This window comes from Palaemon carinicauda, chromosome 5 (genome assembly GCF_036898095.1).
Source record: "Palaemon carinicauda isolate YSFRI2023 chromosome 5, ASM3689809v2, whole genome shotgun sequence".
In the NCBI taxonomy this organism is placed as follows: Eukaryota; Metazoa; Arthropoda; class Malacostraca; order Decapoda; family Palaemonidae; genus Palaemon; species Palaemon carinicauda.
In genome coordinates, this window is record NC_090729.1 from 156236780 (window position 1) to 156257181 (window position 20402).

Genomic DNA, 20402 nt, shown 5'->3' on the forward strand with positions numbered 1-20402 from the left:
ACTACCTTCACAAGTCTGTAATCAAAGTCACTACCAGCACAAGTCCGTAACCAAAGTCACTACCAGCACAAGTCCGTAACCAAAGTCACTACCAGCACAAGTCCGTAACCAAAGTCACAACCTTCACAAGTCCGTAACCAAAGTCACAACCTTCACAAGTCCGTAACCAGAGTCACTGCCAGCACAAGTCCGTAACCAGAGTCACTACCTTCACAAGTCCGTAACCAAAGTCACTACCTTCACAAGTCTGTAATCAAAGTCACTACCAGCACAAGTCCGTAACCAAAGTCACTACCTTCACAAGTCCGTAACCAAAGTCACTACCTTCACAAGTCCGTAACCAAAGTCACTACCAGCACAAGTCCGTAACCAAAGTCACTACCTTCACAAGTCCGTAACCAAAGTCACTACCTTCACAAGTCCGTAACCAAAGTCACTACCTTCACAAGTCCGTAACCAAAGTCACAACCTTCACAAGTCCGTAACCAGAGTCACTGCCAGCACAAGTCCGTAACCAGAGTCACTACCTTCACAAGTCCGTAACCAAAGTCACTACCTTCACAAGTCTGTAATCAAAGTCACTACCAGCACAAGTCACTACCTTCACAAGTCTGTAATCAAAGTCACTACCAGCACAAGTCCGTAACCAAAGTCACTACCTTCACAAGTCCGTAACCAAAGTCACTACCTTCACAAGTCCGTAACCAAAGTCACTACCAGCACAAGTCCGTAACCAAAGTCACTACCTTCACAAGTCCGTAACCAAAGTCACTACCTTCACAAGTCCGTAACCAAAGTCACTACCTTCACAAGTCCGTAACCAAAGTCACTACCTTCACAAGTCCGTAACCAAAGTCACTACCTTCACAAGTCCGTAACCAAAGTCACTACCTTCACAAGTCCGTAACCAAAGTCACTACCTTCACAAGTCCGTAACCAAAGTCACTACCTTCACAAGTCCGTAATCAAAGTCACTACCAGCACAAGTCCGTAACCAAAGTCACTACCTTCACAAGTCCGTAACCAAAGTCACTACCTTCACAAGTCCGTAACCAAAGTCACTACCAGCACAAGTCCGTAACCAAAGTCACTACCTTCACAAGTCCGTAACCAAAGTCACTACCTTCACAAGTCCGTAACCAAAGTCACTACCTTCACAAGTCCGTAACCAAAGTCACTACCTTCACAAGGCCGTAACCAAAGTCACTACCAGCACAAGGCCGTAACCAAAGTCACTACCAGCACAAGTCCGTAACCAAAGTCACTACCAGCACAAGTCCGTAACCAAAGTCACAACCTTCCTAAGTCTGTAACGAACGTCACAACCTTCCTAAGTCTGTAACGAACGTCACAACCTTCCTAAGTCTGTAACGAACGTCACAACCTTCCTAAGTCTGTAACGAACGTCACAACCTTCCTAAGTCTGTAACGAACGTCACAACCTTCCTTAGTCTGTAACCAACGTCACAACCTTCCTAAGTCTGTAACGAACGTCACAACCTAGACAAAAAAAAAAAAAAAAAAAAAAAAAAAAACTTCAGAGTAAACGATGTGCTTTTAACGAATTACCTTTATTTCCACAAAATAAGCTATTCCGCTGTAATGAACAACACCCTTCCCAAAGGACAGGTGAGAACCTGGGATTTTGGGTGTGCGAAAATAGGGCAAAACATGATTATTTAACACGAGATTTGTAAAGGGATACAGAACCAAACAGACCCACCTAACTTAGTAGTTCCCAGGTCACAACTCCTAACAAGGGGCAAGCGCTCCGGATCCCCATTCCTAAGTCACAAACCTTCCCAGATCACAACCCCAAGCCCGGGGACTTTTTTTTCTCCCCCGATCCCTCTTCTCAGATCATTAACAAAAAGTAATTCAAATAAATCTTCACACATGATAAACCAAATCACAAATAATTCCTTATCTTATGGTTGACACTTCAAGTCTAGACAATCCCAACAGAAGCGTTGTACTAGTAAAGTTATCCCATATATCTATAACAAAGTTTCGAAATAGATTGTACAGTACTTCCCTCTTGTCCTTTGTTCACTAAAGGCGTTCCGGTTTAGTCAATCCTACAAATAAACCATAGCACTTGCAACACTTTTCCTGAAGAGTTAAGTATCTTTAGTATATTCATCGACTAGTTCAATATAACCACTAGAAAAATAAGAAAATGATTCATAACCAACTTGCACTGCACACCATCCGTAGAAATTAGGTTTTTGTCAAAATCAATGCCAATAAGTCCAGCCGCTGCCTTTGCCATAGCAACTACACTTATGGCGGCTTTCCTTCATTCCAATTATTCAGTCAAGCACTGATACCAGTGGACATTAAGGTAACTTTATTACTCCGCTGAAATCTTTGTAGAACTGCTTTCTACTTAGGTTGTTCGTAATAGGTTATGAAGCCGTTACGACATAAGGATGTCACAGCTCTCGGCCAATTAACTATAATTGGAACTGCTTGTATTTGCGTAAGAAAGTGAGACAAGGGGCTCATTAAAAGTAAACATTACCATAGAGGAAACGTCTCAACCGACTTGAGGAAAACTGAGGTAAAACTTATCAATCATCATTAATTCTACCTCGTTCAATCGAATAAAAGCTATCTATAGAGTTTTTCAAATTCTCTTTCCATGTAGGTGATTATTATTTATTTCAATATTGAGGGCAGCATGCTTCTAAAGTTTTACCGAGGATCCCCATATTTCGGTAGTAAATTTTCCCCATCCATACCAATAGTTCCCGCTGGGTGTCCCCTATTACCTAGGATATATTAGGTGTATCTTAATATTTTTTTTTGCGAGGAAATTAAAGGTCATTAAAAAAAAAAACTCGAGTCTTCCTATATATAACCCATTTTTTTCATTAGTAATGTTTGCACCCCCTCCCCAGTTTTACTAAAATAATACCCACACGTGTGTACTCTGAGTCACAACCTACACAAGTCCGTAACCAAAGTCACTACCTTCACAAGTCCGTAACCAAAGTCACAACCTTCAAAAGTCCGTAACCAAAGTCACTACCAGCACAAGTCCGTAACCAAAGTCACTACCTTCACAAGTCCGTAACCAAAGTCACTACCAGCACAAGTCCGTAACCAAAGTCACTACCAGCACAAGTCCATAACCAAAGTCACTACCAGCACAAGTAAGTAACCAAAGTCACTACCAGCACAAGTCCGTAACCAAAGTCACTACCAGCACAAGTCCGTAGCCAGAGTCACAAACTACACAAGTCCGTAACCAAAGTCACTACCAGCACAAGTCCGTAACCAAAGTCACTACCAGCACAAGTCCGTAACTAAAGTCACTACCTTCACAAGTCCGTAGACAAAGTCACTACCTGCACAAGTCCGTAGACAAAGTCACTACCTGCACAAGTCCGTAACCAGAGTCACTACCTGCACAAGTCCGTAACCAGAGTCACTACCTTCACAAGTCCGTAACCAAAGTCACTACCTTCACAAGTCCGTAATCAAAGTCACTACCAGCACAAGTCCGTAACCAAAGTCACTACCTTCACAAGTCCGTAACCAAAGTCACTACCTTCACAAGTCCGTAACCAAAGTCACTACCAGCACAAGTCCGTAACCAAAGTCACTACCAGCACAAGTCCGTAACCAAAGTCACTACCAGCACAAGGCCGTAACCAAAGTCACTACCAGCACAAGTCCGTAACCAAAGTCACTACCAGCACAAGTCCGTAACCAAAGTCACAACCTTCACAAGTCCGTAACCAAAGTCACAACCTTCACAAGTCCGTAACCAGAGTCACTGCCAGCACAAGTCCGTAACCAGAGTCACTACCTTCACAAGTCCGTAACCAAAGTCACTACCTTCACAAGTCTGTAATCAAAGTCACTACCAGCACAAGTCCGTAACCAAAGTCACTACCTTCACAAGTCCGTAACCAAAGTCACTACCTTCACAAGTCCGTAACCAAAGTCACTACCAGCACAAGTCCGTAACCAAAGTCACTACCTTCACAAGTCCGTAACCAAAGTCACTACCTTCACAAGTCCGTAACCAAAGTCACTACCTTCACAAGTCCGTAACCAAAGTCACAACCTTCACAAGTCCGTAACCAGAGTCACTGCCAGCACAAGTCCGTAACCAGAGTCACTACCTTCACAAGTCCGTAACCAAAGTCACTACCTTCACAAGTCTGTAATCAAAGTCACTACCAGCACAAGTCACTACCTTCACAAGTCTGTAATCAAAGTCACTACCAGCACAAGTCCGTAACCAAAGTCACTACCTTCACAAGTCCGTAACCAAAGTCACTACCTTCACAAGTCCGTAACCAAAGTCACTACCAGCACAAGTCCGTAACCAAAGTCACTACCTTCACAAGTCCGTAACCAAAGTCACTACCTTCACAAGTCCGTAACCAAAGTCACTACCTTCACAAGTCCGTAACCAAAGTCACTACCAGCACAAGTCCGTAACCAAAGTCACTACCTTCACAAGTCCGTAACCAAAGTCACTACCTTCACAAGTCCGTAACCAAAGTCACTACCTTCACAAGTCCGTAACCAAAGTCACTACCTTCACAAGTCCGTAACCAAAGTCACTACCTTCACAAGTCCGTAACCAAAGTCACTACCTTCACAAGTCCGTAACCAAAGTCACTACCTTCACAAGTCTGTAATCAAAGTCACTACCAGCACAAGTCCGTAACCAAAGTCACTACCTTCACAAGTCCGTAACCAAAGTCACTACCTTCACAAGTCCGTAACCAAAGTCACTACCAGCACAAGTCCGTAACCAAAGTCACTACCTTCACAAGTCCGTAACCAAAGTCACTACCTTCACAAGTCCGTAACCAAAGTCACTACCTTCACAAGTCCGTAACCAAAGTCACTACCTTCACAAGGCCGTAACCAAAGTCACTACCAGCACAAGGCCGTAACCAAAGTCACTACCAGCACAAGTCCGTAACCAAAGTCACTATCAGCACAAGTCCGTAACCAAAGTCACAACCTTCACAATTCCGTAACCAAAGTCACAACCTTCACAAGTCCGTAACCAAAGTCACAACCTTCACAAGTCCGTAACCAAAGTCACAACCTTCACAAGTCCGTAACCAGAGTCACTGCCAGCACAAGTCCGTAACCAGAGTCACTGCCAGCACAAGTCCGTAACCAGAGTCACTACCTTCACAAGTCCGTAACCAGAGTCACTGCCAGCATAAGTCCGTAACCAGAGTCACTACCAGCACAATTCCGTAACCAGAGTCACTACCTTCACTAGTCCGTAACCAGAGTCACTACCAGCACAAGTCCGTAACCAAAGTCACTACCAGCACAAGTCCGTAACCAAAGTCACTACCAGTACAAGTCCGTAACCAAAGTCACTACCAGCACAAGTCTGTAACCAAAGTCACTACCAGCACAAGTTTGGTTAAAGTCATTGAACGTTCAAAAGTCTAATTGAATTCACTAAACTTCCACTCATTTGAAATCAGCTTGACCAAATCTGCACAAGTGTGTGACCAGTCGCTAAACCTTCAAAAGTGAGTAAGCAGAGTCACTAAACCTACACTACTATGAGATTCAGGGCCTCTGTAACACGGTTTTTTGGACTTTGCTCCTTATCAAAGCATCGGGTGTAGCTGAAAGTTGACATATGTATATTTTACAACCACACACAAATTTTGTCAGCATTATCAATAACCTAAACCCGATGGTTTTAATTTTTATAGAGTAAAAATGATCCAGCCGACGCCATGGCCAGTGATACCGAGCCAAGAGTCGAAAACATTCATTACGTAAGCAATGTAAACACCTTTGGACAAAATTTTGCCCCGCCCATCCACCAGACACCCATTCACCTTCTCCCATCTGCTCTGAAACCCATAACAGTCAAGAATGGGTAACAGGATTTGGAATTGCCCCCGTGGTTGCAAACCTGCATTTTTCTTACGACTTGCAACTTTATACAGTCATGAGAAAGCCCTTGGCCATATCTATTATAGCCTGAATAGGTAATTATTCAGTTTCTAGTTTAAATCCAATGTTTATGGTCTGATTTGTATTTAGCGTAACATGATTATAATACTTGTAATGTCATTCAGGCTTTTGAACATTTCCATTAACTATTCACTATGCCACCAAGAGAGAGAGAGAGAGAGAGAGAGAGAGAGAGAGAGAGAGAGAGAGAGAGAGAGAGAGAGAGAGAGAGAGAGAGAGAGAGATTGTATGTAAACAGTCTTTATATAACTTTTTTTGTTAAAATAAGATTTTTGTGCTAAAATCTCCATCAGCCCAACGGATCATCCGATATAATTTTTTTTTTCTTCTTCTTAGGCCGTACGAACGTGCTGGCTATGTTTTGGGCATGACTGCATTTTGTAAATAAATCATGAATAGTTTTAGAAGTAAAGTGAACATAATTCATTTATCCTTTAAAATATCTACTACATGTAGCAAAACAAATAGTAGTAAAGATGATAATGCAATGAAGGAATGATACCATACTTTATCTTTAGCTTCAACGTCGGCAATAACATACCCAGTTGCCATAATTTGTCAGCTTAATGAAATAACCTATCATCTAATGTTAAACTTAATTTCTGAGGAGGCCATGGCTTATTGCACAGTGAAAAAACATGACAAAGACTTTATGAATGGCGGAACAATACATAGATGTGGGTGGGGTATCAGTGCTGGCGTAGTAATAATACTGTAGCAGTACTGCCGCAACAGTAGTATGCATGAATTAAACGTTTAGGCCAACTGCTGGGATCATTGAGGATCATTTAGCACTTCTTACAACTACTCGAGAAATGAGTTTTTATAGCCAGAATTTGAATTTTCTGATCCAACAATGCCCATGATAGCCTTCAGTGTTATCCTGATTCATAACGAGGCCAAAGTGGGTGGAGTCTCATGAAGTCATCATTCTGATGATAATTATTGGTGAAGGTTTAAAGCGAAAATACAGTACCGGCTATTTTTTTTTTTTTACAGTAAATAGGTAGGTAGATAGACAATGAATAAAAATTGCTTGACATTGGATATAGCAGTTATCAAATCAAGCTGGTCTACTACGTTTTTGAAAATTACCAACTATTCCATACACTTTGTCAATCTGATTGTGACCTATAAAGTAGACTGTAATTTCTTAGGAAACTTATTTTGGGAGTTAGACAAATAATCGAAGTGTTTTTGTATTTATTAACATATTTTGTTCGTTTGTTCATTATGACAATTCTCAGTGGAGAGGTTTCAGAGTTCATAAAGGTGTACTGCTTTGCTCTTATTTACACTTTTGTGTTATTGTTGGCAGAGGTATAGCCTTCGTTACGTATAACCAATCATCGATCGAGAAAGAGAAGAAATGCCGTCATAAGTTACGTAACGAGTGCGTTCGAAACCTTTTCTCTGAGTAAGTTGGCCCGTTTTCAAAAATCGTCACTTTTACTTAATAAAGTACCAAATTTATTCAACCTACGTAATGCAGAATATAGTCAAAATTTATGTGTAGATATAATGTGCATTCTGAATAAGCGTTATATTTATGAAATTCATAGAAAAAAGTTATTGCGAAAAAACCGTGTTACAGGGGCCCTGAATCTCATAATAGAGTAACCAAATTCACTAAACCTGCACATGTCTAGCGAAAATAACTAACCTTCATATGTGTGTAATTGAATCAGCTAAACCTTCACAAGTGTGTAATTAAAACAGCTAAACCTTCACAAGTGTGTAATTAAAACAGCTAAACCTTCACAAGTGTGTAATTAAAACAGCTAAACCTTCACAAGTGTGTAATTAAATCAGCTAAACCTTCACAAGTGTGTAATTAAATCAGCTAAACCTTCACAAGTGTGTAATTAAATCAGCTAAACCTTCACAAGTGTAATAAATTAACTAAAACTTCACAAGTGTGCTATCAAGTAAACTAACCCTTCACAAGTGTGCTATCAAATAAACTAAGCCTTCCCATGTGTGTCATCGTGTAACCAGAGTCATTAAACCTTCCCAAGTGTGTCATCGTGTAACCAGAGTCATTAAACCTTCACAAGTGTGTAACCAGTCATTAAACCTTCACAAGTGTGTAACCAGTCATTAAACCTCCACAAGTGTGTAACCAGTCATTAAACCTTCACAGTGTGTAATCAAATTAATTAAAACTTCACAAGTGTGCTATCAAATAAACTAAACCTTCACAAGTGTGTAATCGTGTAACCAGAGTCTTTAAACCTTCACAAGTGTGTAACCAGTCATTAAACCTTCACAAGTGTGTAACCAGTCATTAAACCTTCACAGTGTGTAATCAAATTAATCAAAACTTCACAAGTGTGCTATCAAATAAACTAAACCTTCACAAGTGTGTAATCGTGTAAGCAGAGTCGCTAGACCTTCACAGTTGTGTAACCAGTCATTAAATCTTCACAATTGTGTAACTAGTCATTAAACCTTCACAATTGAGTAACCAGTCATTAAACCTTCACAATTGTGTAACCAGTCATTAAACCTTCACAATTGTGTAACCAGTCATTAAACCTACACAATTAATAATAATAATAATAATAATAATAATAATAATAATAATAATAATAATAATATTATTATTATTATTATTATTAGCCAAGCCAAAACCCTAGTTGGAAAAGCAAGATGCCATAAGCCCAAGGGATCTAATAGGAAAAAATAGCCCAGTGAGGAAACGAAATAAGGAAATAAATAAATTATGAGAACAAGTTAACAAATAATTCTAAAACAGTAACAATGTCAAAACAGATATGTCCTATATAAACTAAAAAAAATGACTCATGTCAGCCTGGTCAACATAAAAACATTTGCTCCAACTTAGAATTTTTGGAGTTCTACTGATTCAACTACCCGATTTGGATGATCATTACACAACTTGGTGACAGCTGGAATAAAACTTCTAGAATACAGTGTAGTATTGAGCCTCATGATGGAGAAACCTGGCTATTAGTATTACGAACAGGGTAGAATTGTCCAGGGAGATCTGAATATAAAGGATGGTCAGAGTTATGAAAAATCTTATGCAACATGCATAATTAACTAATTGAGCGACTGTGCCAAAGATTAATATCTAGATCAAGAATAAAAAATTTAATTGACCGTAAGTTTGTGTCCAACAAATTAAGATGAGAATCAGCAGCTGAACACCACACAGGAGAACCATATTCAAAACAAGGTAGAATGAAAGAATTAAAACACTTCTTGAGAATAGATTGATCACCGAAAATCTTGAAAGACTTTCTCAATAAGCCAATTTTTTGTGCAATTGAAGAAGACAAGACCTAATGTGTTCCTCAAAAGTAAATTTGCTGTCGAGAATCACACCTAAAATTTTAAGTCATACGAATTTAAAGAAACATTATCAATACTGAGATCCGGATGTTGAAGAGCCACCGTCTTTGACCTACTTACAATTATACTTAGGAGTTTTGTTAGTATTCAACTTCATACCCCATAATTTGCACCATGTACTAATTTTAGCTAAATCTCTATTAAGGGATTCACCAACCCCAGATCTACATTCAGGGGATAGAATAGATGCAAAGAGTGTAGCATCATCAGCATATGCAACAAGCTTGTTTACTAGGCCAAACCACATGTCATGTGTATATAGTATGAAAAGTAATGGGCTAAGAACACTACCCTGTAGATCACCGGATATCACATTCCTATACTCATTATGGTGCCCATCAACAACAACAGATCTATTACTTAAAAAATCAATACTACTAAGAAACGACCAACCCACTCCCAACTGAGTTTGAAAATAATGGTCTCATGATTAACACTGTCAAAGGCAGCACTAAAATTAGGGCCAATCTTGCCAGCTTCCTGACCACAATAGAGGGATTTCTGTACAGCATTGGAGATTGTAAGAAGGGCATAACATGCTCCAAGGGCTTTACGAAAACCAAATTGCAAACTTAGGAATAGATTATTACCTTCAGCAAACCTATTAAGACGTTTTGCCAGAAGACGCTCAAAAACTTTTGATATGGGAGTTATGGAAATTGGGCGGTAATCAGTGGGACTTGAGCTACCACAAGTACATTTACATAGAGGAGTAACATTACCAATCCTCCAATAAGTGCTAAAAGCTCCTCCTCTTGCTAACTTACGCAAAACAACAACTTCGGAGTTAAGAAATCTGGTGTCTTTATAAAAAACAATGGAATACCATTTGGGTCTATACCTCCATAAGCATCCAGGTCATCAACAGAGCTTTAATTTCACGAGCTCGAAAAGCTAAACTAGTTAATCTAGCCTCAAGAAAACATGAATGAGAAGTTCAAGTTTTTCATTACTCTAAACTGTTTACTGTCAAAAACATCAGCCAAAAGGGTTGCCTTTTCCTTTGGACAGTGAGTGACTGAGCCATCTGGTTTAAGTAAAGGAGGAACTTTTGCATCTACACTAAAGAGTGCAGATTTAAGGGTAGATCATTTATGTTCCTGAGTTGTACCAGAAAGGGTTCCTTTTAAGGTTAAATTGTACTCTTTTTCAGTTGAGGCATAAACTCAGCAAAAGCTTGAAGCTGAGTAGAGTTAGTCCATGTCAAACTGATCCATTACCCTTCCAAAGATGATAGGCCTATTGATTCGTCAAAAAAGCACGTCTGCAATCATTGAACCACTGTTTGTCCTTCACTCGGTACCTTAGCACACGAGAACAGATACGCCTGTCGATTATGTTGACTATATTCTCATTCAAAGGGACAACAGGATCTACACTACTATATAATTGTGACCAATTCAAGCACAAAAGATCATGAAAAATCCCACTGCAGTCAGGTTGGGATTTTATATAAAATTTACAAGAGCATGATATATCAGGGACAGGCTGCCTAGTCTTCACTACTAATAAAATCAAGGCATGATTAGATGTCCCGACTGGAGAACCAACCTTACTAGTTATAACGCCAGGGGAGTCTGTGTATACGAGGTCCAAGCAATTACCAGACCTGTGAGTAGCTTCACTTATGCTTTGCTCACAGCCCGATTCAGAGGCAAAGTCTAAAGCTCTTAAGATATGGCGATCGGTAGGAGAGAGAGAACTTAACCAGTCCCTACGGTGAGCATTAAAATCATCAACAAAGACAAAAGCCTTTCTATCATCTTTTATCTTAGCCATAATGGTAAGAAAACAATCGAAGATGGAATCATCCATGTCTGGATTACGGTAGATCGAACAAAATAAAAGTAGTTATGCATGCCACAAACTTTTATTACCTGAATCTCATGACATCCACATTGATAGCAGGACTTATGAGAATCAGGGTACTCAGTCCTAATATACACATCCATTCCCCTGGTCCTAGGGATGGCAGCACGTTTCAACATTATTGGCTTCTTAAAACTAGTTATAAGGAGCTCAGATGAGTGCCTCATATTAGAAACCAAAGTTTCTGAGCACAAAAAAATATACTGTCTGGACACAACTGTAAGGTTTTGAATATTTGCATGAAGACCACGAATATTGCAATACTGAAGACTAAATTGACGAAATCTAGGACGCACTGGTCCGGGATTTCACCCCATGTCTCCAGACAGCATAAGAATTAATAGAAATAAAAAAGACAAAATAAAAAACTAGAAAAACAAGAATTATAACAAAAACAATATGTACAGAATTATAAATAAAAGTGATTGATGAAACCCATAGACTATAGTAAAAAGTCTGAAAAACCGATCAACATGGAAGAGCCGATACACTATGCAAGGCTAAATACAGTACCCTCTAATATAGCCACTTCAACTGAAGAGAGGACAGTAAAGATGGTTTTGAGAAGAAAAAGAATCAGAAAAGGAAAAGACAACCTCTTAATAAACCAGCAGGCATCCATGGCCCTTCTATTAAGCCTGCCCAACACACCATTTCAATAAAACAAGAGGAAGAAAAAGAAAATAATAGGATAGAATAGTGTGCCCGAGTGTACCCTCAAGCAAGTGAACTCTCACCCAAGACAGTGGAAGATCATGGTACAGAGGCTATGGCACTACCCAAGACTAGAGAACAAGGGTTTAATAGAGTGTCCTTCCTAGAAGAGCTGCTTACCATAGCTAAAAGTGTCTTCTACCCTTACCAAGAGGAGAGTACACTGAACAATTTCAGTATAGTAATTAAACCCTTGGGTGAAGAAGTGTTTAGTATCTCACTGTTGTCAGGTGTAACCAGTCATTAAACCTTCGCACGTGTAATAAAATTCATTAAACGTTCACCAAGTGTGTAGCCAAATTCATTAGAACTTCAGAAGTGTATAATTAAATTCACTAAACCTTCACAAGTTTTAATAGAATTAACGAAACCTTGGCACATGTAATTCAATAATCCTTCACAAGTGTTTATAAAATTCACTAAACCTTCAAAGTGTTAATAAAATTTACCAAACTTTCACAAGTGTTAATAAAATTTACCAAACTTTCACAAGTGTTAATAAAATTTACCAAACTTTCACAAGTGTTAATAAAATTTACCAAACTTTCACAAGTGTTAATAAAATTTACCAAACTTTCACAAGTGTTAATAAAATTTACCAAACTTTCACAAGTGTTAATAAAATTTACCAAACTTTCACAAGTGTTAATAAAATTTACCAAACTTTCACAAGTGTTAATAAAATTTACCAAACTTTCACAAGTGTTAATAAAACTTACCAAACTTTCACAAGTGTTAATAAAACTTACCAAACTTTCACAAGTGTATAATAAAACTTACCAAACTTTCACAAGTGTATAATAAAATTTACCAAACTTTCACAAGTGTATAATAAAATTTACCAAACTTTCACAAGTGTATAATAAAATTTACTTAACTTTCACAAGTGTATAATAAAATTTATTAAACGTTCACAAGTGTATAATAAAATTCACTAAACGTTCACAAGTGTATAATAAAATTCACTGAACTTTCACAAGTGTATAATAAAATTCACTGAACTTTCACAAGTGTATAATAAAATTCACTGAACTTTCACAAGTGTATAATAAAATTCACTGAACTTTCACAAGTGTATAATAAAATTCACTAAACTTTCACAAGTATATAATAAAATTCACTAAACTTTCACAAGTATATAATAAAATTCACTGAACTTTCACAAGTGTAATAAAATTCACTGAACTTTCACAAGTGTAATAAAATTCACTGAAGTTTCACAAGTGTAATGAAATTCACTGAACTTTCACAAGTGTAATGAAATTCACTGAACTTTCACAAGTGTAATGAAATTCACTGAACTTTCACAAGTGTAATGAAATTCACTGAATTTAAAACATTTAATAAAATTAACTAAACTTAAAACATTTAATAAAATTAACTAAACTTTCACAATTATGTAAAAAATACACTAAACTTAACCTTTCAAAAGTGTGTAGCCAAATTCACCAAACCTTTCAAAAGTGTGTAGCCAAATTCGCCAAACCTTTCAAAAGTGTGCAGCCAAATTCACCAAACCTTTCAAAAGTGTGCAGCCAAATTCACCAAACCTTTCAAAAGTGTGCAGCCAAATTCGCCAAACCTTTCAAAAGTGTGCAGCCAAATTCACCAAACCTTTCAAAAGTGTGCAGCCAAATTCGCCAAACCTTTCAAAAGTGTGCAGCCAAATTCACCAAACCTTTCAAAAGTGTGTAGCCAAATTCACCAAACCTTTCAAAAGTGTGCAGCCAAATTCACCAAACCTTTCAAAAGTGTGCAGCCAGATTCACCAAACCTTTCAAAAGTGTGCAGCCAAATTCACCAAACCTTTCAAAAGTGTGCAGCCAAATTCACCAAACCTTTCAAAAGTGTGCAGCCAAATTCACCAAACCTTTCAAAAGTGTGCAGCCAAATTCACCAAACCTTTCAAAAGTGTGCAGCCAAATTCACCAAACCTTTCAAAAGTGTGCAGCCAAATTCACCAAACCTTTCAAAAGTGTGCAGCCAAATTCACCAAACCTTTCAAAAGTGTGCAGCCAAATTCACCAAACCTTTCAAAAGTGTGCAGCCAAATTCACCAAACCTTTCAAAAGTGTGCAGCCAAATTCACCAAACCTTTCAAAAGTGTGTAGCCAAATTCACCAAACCTTTCAAAAGTGTGCAGCCAAATTCACCAAACCTTTCAAAAGTGTGCAGCCAAATTCACCAAACCTTTCAAAAGTGTGTAGACAGATTCGCCAAACCTTTCAAAAGTGTGTAGACAGATTCGCCAAACCTTTCAAAAGTGTGCAGCCAAATTCGCCAAACCTTTCAAAAGTGTGCAGCCAAATTCACCAAACCTTTCAAAAGTGTGCAGCCAAATTCACCAAACCTTTCAAAAGTGTGCAGCCAAATTCGCCAAACTTTTCAAAAGTGTGTAGCGAAATTCGCCAAACTTTTCAAAAGTGTGTAGCGAAATTCGCCAAACCTTTCAAAAGTGTGTAGCCAGATTCGCCAAACCTTTCAAAAGTGTGCAGCCAAACTCACCAAACCTTTCAAAAGTGTGCAGCCAAATTCACCAAACCTTTCAAAAGTGTGTAGCCAAATTCGCCAAACCTTTCAAAAGTGTGTAGCCAAATTCGCCAAACCTTTCAAAAGTGTGCAGCCAAATTCACCAAACCTTTCAAAAGTGTGCAGCCAAATTCGCCAAACCTTTCAAAAGTGTGCAGCCAAATTCACCAAACCTTTCAAAAGTGTGCAGCCAAATTCACCAAACCTTTCAAAAGTGTGCAGCCAAATTCGCCAAACCTTTCAAAAGTGTGTAGCCAAATTCACCAAACCTTTCAAAAGTGTGTAGCCAAATTCACCAAACCTTTCAAAAGTGTGTAGCCAAATTCGCCAAACCTTTCAAAAGTGTGCAGCCAAATTCACCAAACCTTTCAAAAGTGTGCAGCCAAATTCGCCAAACCTTTCAAAAGTGTGTAGCCAAATTCACCAAACCTTTCAAAAGTGTGTAGCCAAATTCACCAAACCTTTCAAAAGTGTGTAGCTAAATTCACCAAACCTTTCAAAAGTGTGCAGCCAAATTCACCAAACCTTTCAAAAGTGTGTAGCCAAATTCGCCAAACCTTTCAAAAGTGTGCAGCCAAATTCGCCAAACCTTTCAAAAGTGTGCAGCCAAATTCGCCAAACCTTTCAAAAGTGTGCAGCCAAATTCACCAAACCTTTCAAAAGTGTGCAGCCAAATTCACCAAACCTTTCAAAAGTGTGCAGCCAAATTCGCCAAACCTTTCAAAAGTGTGCAGCCAAATTCACCAAACCTTTCAAAAGTGTGTAGCCAAATTCACCAAACCTTTCAAAAGTGTGTAGCCAAATTCGCCAAACCTTTCAAAAGTGTGCAGCCAAATTCACCAAACCTTTCAAAAGTGTGCAGCCAAATTCGCCAAACCTTTCAAAAGTGTGTAGCCAAATTCACCAAACCTTTCAAAAGTGTGTAGCCAAATTCACCAAACCTTTCAAAAGTGTGTAGCCAAATTCACCAAACCTTTCAAAAGTGTGCAGCCAAATTCACCAAACCTTTCAAAAGTGTGTAGCCAAATTCGCCAAACCTTTCAAAAGTGTGCAGCCAAATTCACCAAACCTTTCAAAAGTGTGCAGCCAAATTCGCCAAACCTTTCAAAAGTGTGCAGCCAAATTCACCAAACCTTTCAAAAGTGTGCAGCCAAATTCACCAAACCTTTCAAAAGTGTGTAGCCAAATTCGCCAAACCTTTCAAAAGTGTGCAGCCAAATTCGCCAAACCTTTCAAAAGTGTGCAGCCAAATTCACCAAACCTTTCAAAAGTGTGTAGCCAAATTCACCAAACCTTTCAAAAGTGTGTAGCTAAATTCACCAAACCTTTCAAAAGTGTGCAGCCAAATTCACCAAACCTTTCAAAAGTGTGCAGCCAAATTCACCAAACCTTTCAAAAGTGTGCAGCCAAATTCACCAAACCTTTCAAAAGTGTGCAGCCAAATTCACCAAACCTTTCAAAAGTGTGTAGACAGATTCGCCAAACCTTTCAAAAGTGTGCAGCCAAATTCACCAAACCTTTCAAAAGTGTGCAGCCAAATTCACCAAACCTTTCAAAAGTGTGCAGCCAAATTCGCCAAACCTTTCAAAAGTGTGCAGCCAAATTCACCAAACCTTTCAAAAGTGTGCAGCCAAATTCACCAAACCTTTCAAAAGTGTGCAGCCAAATTCGCCAAACCTTTCAAAAGTGTGTAGCCAAATTCACCAAACCTTTCAAAAGTGTGTAGCCAAATTCGCCAAACCTTTCAAAAGTGTGTAGCCAAATTCACCAAACCTTTCAAAAGTGTGTAGCCAAATTCGCCAAACCTTTCAAAAGTGTGCAGCCAAATTCACCAAACCTTTCAAAAGTGTGCAGCCAAATTCGCCAAACCTTTCAAAAGTGTGCAGCCAAATTCACCAAACCTTTCAAAAGTGTGCAGCCAAATTCACCAAACCTTTCAAAAGTGTGCAGCCAAATTCGCCAAACCTTTCAAAAGTGTGTAGCCAAATTCACCAAACCTTTCAAAAGTGTGTAGCCAAATTCGCCAAACCTTTCAAAAGTGTGTAGCCAAATTCACCAAACCTTTCAAAAGTGTGTAGCCAAATTCACCAAACCTTTCAAAAGTGTGCAGCCAAATTCGCCAAACCTTTCAAAAGTGTGCAGCCAAATTCGCCAAACCTTTCAAAAGTGTGCAGCCAAATTCACCAAACCTTTCAAAAGTGTGCAGCCAAATTCACCAAACCTTTCAAAAGTGTGCAGCCAAATTCACCAAACCTTTCAAAAGTGTGCAGCCAAATTCACCAAACCTTTCAAAAGTGTGTAGCCAAATTCACCAAACCTTTCAAAAGTGTGTAGCCAAATTCACCAAACCTTTCAAAAGTGTGTAGCTAAATTCACCAAACCTTTCAAAAGTGTGGGGCCAAATTCGCCAAACCTTTCAAAAGTGTGTAGCCAGATTCGCCAAACCTTTCAAAAGTGTGTAGACAGATTCGCCAAACCTTTCAAAAGTGTGTAGACAGATTCGCCAAACCTTTCAAAAGTGTGTAGACAGATTCGCCAAACCTTTCAAAAGTGTGTAGCCAAATTCGCCAAACTTTTCAAAAGTGTGTAGCGAAATTCGCCAAACTTTTCAAAAGTGTGTAGCGAAATTCGCCAAACTTTTCAAAAGTGTGTAGCGAAATTCGCCAAACTTTTCAAAAGTGTGTAGCGAAATTCACCAAACTTTTCAAAAGTGTGTAGCCAAATTCACTAAATCTAAAAAAGTGTGTAAAATTATTCAATAATCCTTCACTAGCGTGTAATAAAATTCACTAAACCTTCACAAGTGTGTAATAAAATTCATTAAACCTTCACAAGTGTAATAAAATTCACTAAACCTGCACATGTTTAACAAAAATCACCATCTTCCCAACTGTGTAATTAAATTCATTAAATCTTCACAGCTGTAATAAAAATCACCACCTTCACAAGTGTGTAACCAGTCATCAAACCTTCACAAGTGAGTAAACAGTCATTGTATCTTCACAGTTGTGTAATTAAATTTACTAAACCTGCACGGGTGTTTAATAAAAATCACTAAACCTTCACAAGTGTATAATTAAATTCACTAAACATTCACAATAGTAATAAAATACTAATCAATCACAAGTGTGATAAAATTACCTAAACCTGCACGTGTGTGTAACAAAAATCACTAAACCTTCACAAGTGTGTAACCAGTCACTAAACCTTCACAAGTGTGTAACCAGTCATTAAACCTTCACAAGTGTGTAACCAGTCATTAAACCTTCACAAGTGTGTAATTAAATTTACTAAACCTGCACGTGTTTAATAATAATCATAAACCTTCACAAGTGTATAACTAAATTCACTAAACATTCACTAGTGTAATAAAATTGACTACTCATTCACAAGCGTGGAATAAAACTAACTAAACCTGCACGTGTGTGCAACAAAAATCACTAAACCTTGACGTGTGTAACCAAATTCGCTAAACATTCACAAGAGTGTAGTAAAGTTCACTAAACCTGCAAGTGTGCGAATAAAGTTCATTAAACCTGCAAATGTGTGTAAATTTCACTAACCTGCACGTTTGTGTAACAAAAATCACTCAACTTTCCCTAATGTGTAACCAAATTAATTAAACTTTCACTAGTGTAACCAAATTAATCAAACTTTCACTAGTGTAACCAAATTAATTAAACTTTCACTAGTGTAACCAAATTAATTAAACTTTCACTAGTGTAATAAAATTCACCAAACCTTCACTAGTGTGTAATAAAATTCACCAAACCTTCACTAGTGTGTAATAAAATTCACCAAACCTTCACTAGTGTGTAATAAAATTCACCAAACCTTCACTAGTGTGTAATAAAATTCACCAAACCTTCACTAGTGTGTAATAAAATTCACCAAACCTTCACTAGTGTGTAATAAAATTCACCAAACCTTCACTAGTGTGTAATAAAATTCACCAAACCTTCACTAGTGTAATAAAATTCACCAAACCTTCACTAGTGTAATAAAAGTGTGCAATTCAATAAAATATACTAAACCTGTCAGTGTTATAATTCACTAAACCTGCCCACTGTGTAAAAAAAATCATTAAGCTTTTACATGTGTGTAACTAGACAAAACCACATTTGTGTAACTAAAGTCAATAAATATTCGCATTTTTGTAACCAAAGTCACGAAGTAGTCCCATATTTGTAACCAGTCACTAAATATTCACATTTGTGTAACCAAAGTCACTAAATATTTACATTTGTGTAACCAAAGTCACTAAATATTCCCATAAATATTCCCATTCGTTTAACCAAGTCACTTAATATTCACATTTGTGTAAGCAAAGTAAAATAACTTCTTTAGTGTGAGATTGGTTGATTACCCCATTGTATTATGATTATTTATATTGAAAGTCATTTTCCTGTGTAATATTTCAAATTGTAACTCTAAAGTAGCCAAGTTTGAAGGCTGTGCGTGTGCGTGTGTGTAACATGAATGTGTGTCATGCTTGAATTAAGTTTGAAACTATGGGATATTTAGTGCAAGTTGGTTGAGAGGGAAGACTTAATTGACTGTCGATTTAAAAGTATCAATTTCTTTTTTCTTATTCTCCAGCACTAAAAAGCATCAGCAACAGAAGTATGAAAGTAGTATCGAAGTCAATGTAATAACTTATCAAAAAGAACACAAAAGGGTAAGTATGTGTTCGTTGAATTAATAAAGGATAAAATATATCAAAAATTTATTCTTGTCCATACTGAGAACCAACCCCGGAGGCTGTGTATCAAGAAACTCAAAAGTTTGATGAACATAACTAGATTTACTAGCAACCAAAATAGATATATTCTTTTGTAACCTAGATAATTTGACTTTAATCATAACACCTCATTTACGATAGAAAACTAGCCAAAACTATAACGGGAAAACTCACCTTGCAAAATAACATTGTTTTTTTTTTAATCAAATAGAAAAGTTATGAATACACAATAGCCAGCAATAGACATCAAAAGATATTACGCAAAAATTTAATACTAAATTACTGCAAACGAAAAATATATCAAAGTTTTAAAAGCTATTCAATAAATTTCAGATCCAAATCCTCACAATGGTAACGAATAACTAAGATAGTTATGCGAAAAGGTTTTACCGAATTTGCACTACAACGACTGTTACTGAATACAGGTTCACGTGATAATCTTTTTCTTGGTTTTATTCCTTAGCATGTGTTTAATGCTCTTAACTGGAAATTAAGGCAAATCCTAATTAAGTAGTTAAAGAATACTTTGAAAAACCACACGAAAATATTTGTACAATATAGAAGGATACAAACAACAAATTTTAGCCTCCAAACGAAAGTATAAATGAAAACAGTGTGAATTGTATGGAATTTGTATAGTTTGAGACTGCTATGCCACCCTGAAGATCAAATCCGCAACACCAGTACTTCAATTTTGCCAAGAGTAGTGATTATAATATGAAAATGAAAAGTCATGAATTAAGTTCATAACAAAAATCTTTTAAACGCATACTTACAAACAATATCCAAGATTAATGTTCACATCCTCAGCTACCTATCTAAAGGTTCAGAATGTAGAACTTTGAAAATCAAGGAAGCCGATTTCCTTGTTCTGTCGTCCTTGGGAGACAGTTGGCTCCACCTGTATTTGGTCTTCATGACTATTATTGCTTATGCAAATCTTAAATTTATATAGAATTGTCCATTGGAAGCAATTTTATTCATACTGTATAGTTTTATTTTAATTTCTGCACTATTTCACCTCCAATTAAATCATTGAAAAAGTTTCTGCTCCTTAGCAGGTGCAAAAGATTATAAATTTTTGAATTTTTTCAACATTTTGTGAATAGCAAGATAACACTAATTGCATAGGTGAAAAAAAGTTAAAAAACAGGACAACTAAAGCGACTCATTGGGCAAGATCTACACT

At 37.6% G+C, this 20402-nt stretch overlaps 1 long non-coding RNA gene across 1 annotated transcript in view; it reads right to left on the minus strand.

The window, feature by feature from the left end:
* The window catches only part of LOC137641550 (uncharacterized), a 37285-nt gene extending 17260 nt beyond the window's left edge, over positions 1-20025 (minus strand). The window contains exon 1 of the long non-coding RNA XR_011044546.1: positions 19990-20025. This is a non-coding gene — a long non-coding RNA (uncharacterized lncRNA). The remainder of the gene's footprint in view (positions 1-19989) is intronic.
* Between the last annotated feature and the right edge of the window lie 377 nt (positions 20026-20402).